The sequence below is a fragment of the Helianthus annuus genome, chromosome 5 (assembly GCF_002127325.2).
Source record: "Helianthus annuus cultivar XRQ/B chromosome 5, HanXRQr2.0-SUNRISE, whole genome shotgun sequence".
NCBI classification, from domain to species: Eukaryota; Viridiplantae; Streptophyta; class Magnoliopsida; order Asterales; family Asteraceae; genus Helianthus; species Helianthus annuus.
The window spans coordinates 10,810,661-10,813,724 of NC_035437.2; the positions used below are offsets into that span (position 1 = coordinate 10,810,661).

The 3,064-nt window shown below is 27.1% G+C and overlaps 1 non-coding gene across 1 annotated transcript; it reads left to right on the forward strand.

Moving 5' to 3' along the window:
- Positions 1-1,852: 1,852 nt before the first annotated feature.
- On the forward strand, positions 1,853-1,925 carry TRNAA-AGC. Its single transcript has one exon. It is a non-coding gene; the product is annotated as a tRNA-Ala (tRNA).
- Positions 1,926-3,064: the final 1,139 nt, after the last annotated feature.

Consider the following 3,064-nt stretch of genomic DNA (forward strand, 5'->3'; position numbering starts at 1 on the left):
GTACTAAGAATTAATCAAATTTCTAACGTAAGAATGAATTAAAATTAATAAAGAATGAATTAAACTATATGATGGGAAAAACGATATTTAATGATTTTAATTTCTAAGCATTAACCAACATGATGGAAAAATGATATTTAATGATTTTAATTTTTAAGCATTAACCAACATCATATATATTAATAATAATAAAAGACTATTTAATTACTAACCATAAAATATAATAAAAACAATTTATCCCACAAGTAATAAGTCGATTACAATTCAAAACCCAAAACTGATATACACATTAATTTATTAGCTTTTACAAAGATGTATAACATGGATCCACTACGGCATATCATGGCATACCACATTCCCAATCTAAATAACTTCACATTTAATACATACCACACATAACTACATCCTTAAAGAGTTAGTTCACATACAAGTAGAATTATATTATTAAAATCTTTAGAGTAGTTTCAAAATGATCAATTGTGGAGATTTAAATATATATTGCATATTTGGGACAACTAAATTAAAGCATAAATTCACTAGATACTCTAACTTTTCAAACCGTTAATGAAACATACCTATTCAGTTTAGTGTACCAAAACTTCCATTGAAGTCCAACAAAATATTTAATGATAAAAGAGAGATAACCAAGAGGGGTAAGAAATTAGTTACAATATTGTAAATAATCAATTAGAGAAACTAGAAAGATTTTTTTTTCTTGATCGAAAACCATTGTGTTTCTAGTTTACTTTTGCTTTCTTTTCTTCACATCTCAATGTTTTTCGTAGGTGTTTGTTTGTGAAAGAAAACTATTCATATACGTTAACACATAGGAAAGTAAATAAAGAAGTAAAAACATTATGATCCTGGTTAAATAAGGATGATGTCAATGTTGTTCATGATGATTTTAATCTTAAATCATAACCAATAAAAATATCAAGAAAAGCGTAAGTTGATTTTCAAGTTTTATCATACCAACAATCAATGAGAAAAGAGGAAATAAAATTAAAACAATTAAAGGTTTTCATACCAGATCAACAATTTTGTCTTTTATCTCTTTCGCCAACGTTGATACGACATGGTGTCTTGTGTTGATACAATCCAACTTCAAAAGTAATTTGTGCTGATAACGTGTTATGTAATAACTAGAACCTATTAGCAATGTATAGAAAAGAATGAGGATGGGAGATGAATTTCTTATTGACATATATGTATGAAATACAAAGCCTCTATTTATAGGCTCAACATTAACATAAGAGTAAATACAATGAGGAGTTAAGGATGTGAAGAGTCAATATAAATGATATATTCATAACAAGAAACAATTGAGATGAATTAGATCATCTCAATTATTAAAACTATGAATTTACTAGAGTTCATTAATTCATCACTTAGTGTCATCTTTTTCAAAATCTGAAAACCTTGCAACTAATGAAAAGAAACTATGTTAGCTTGCATCAATGCCGGTGACGGATCTAGAAAATCTTCGTAGCGGTAATGTTTTATAAAAAACGGCAACGAAATCGAAAAAACGTCAAAAAAAACGTCAAAATAAACATCAAATTTTTCCAAAATTTACACTATTGCCGCAGCGCCAACTGAAATGTCAAAGAAAAATAAATACGTGTGTTCAGTTTCTTTTTTCAGTTAATGAATGCAAGTTGTAAATTGAATGAATATTATCTCATTTTAAATATATATAACTGTTATCACAATAGAACAGAAAAGAGTATACCTATATTTCATTCCTATTTACCTTCTGAGAATTTCCAATACATATAATCGGCTTAAAGTTAAAACATAGAAGTTTAAGGAAAAAAAGTATTAATAAGCATTATTATGTTGCTACAGTAACGGGGATGTAGCTCAGATGGTAGAGCGCTCGCTTAGCATGCGAGAGGTACGGGGATCGATACCCCGCATCTCCATTTATATTTTTGTTTACTTTGTTGGCCTACACTTTTTTTTTTAATTTTTTTTTTGGGCTGTGAATCCATGGGCCTACCTGAATGTCTGAAATTCTGAATGGTTTCTTAAATAAAACGGCGATGTTGGCCCCAAATTATGCTTTCTTGGGCTTGTATAGTAACTTAAGTACCCAACAATAAAACATAGGTTACCTAACTGATATATATCTGACCATTGGGCCTGTATGAGCATTTTCTATGATGCAATATATATTTTTACTTTTCATAAGCTTATTAAAAATTGAAGTTGCCTTTCAAAAAAGAAAAAAAAAAGCTAGAAACTAAAGTTGTAATTTTAATATTTTTTCAGTTTTTAAGCATCTCTTTGAAGTTCTGAGAATGAAATTTAAACTTTGTTCGAGCTGATGAACTTTTACCTGGATTGGATACACTTAGACTGACTAAATTCGGTTTTTACACAATTGATTTGGTTTTATTCATCAGTTTAGTTTTTATAAAAATCAGCTTTTCGTTGGGTTATGTTTAAAATCAAATTCGAATCTTCTTTTCTATATCTCAAAATCAAAACACCATTTATGCATTATTCTCAAATTTGAAAATACATGAATTTGGTTATTTCTAATAAAATAAATTATATTTTATCTTTAACGAATCATATTTATAAAATTTAAACTCTTTTCTAAAAATCGGCTATGCCAAATTGGTTATTTAAAGCAAGAGTAAATTCACATTTTTAGTCAGAAATTGTATATTCCGTCTTTTAATCTTCATTTATCAAATGAATGAGGCTAGTGGAGCAGACAAAACGTTGGAAGGACCCTAAACGTAAAAGATGATTAGTGTAATTATTGAAGATTGTAGAAGAAATGTGTAAATTTTTATATATCTAAAGAACAAAAATTATAATTTACCATCGATACAATTAGACTGTTATAATGTTTGTTAAAACTTGATTTATGAGTTGTGTGTAAATCGACCAATTCATTAATTCCCACTTTTTTTCAACTCAAATGTTAATATTTTTTAAGCATCAAAATCATTGGTTCGCAATTTTTTTTTATTTTCAACTTATTATTATTATTATTATTATTATTATTATTATTATTATTATTATTATTATTATTATTATTATTATTATT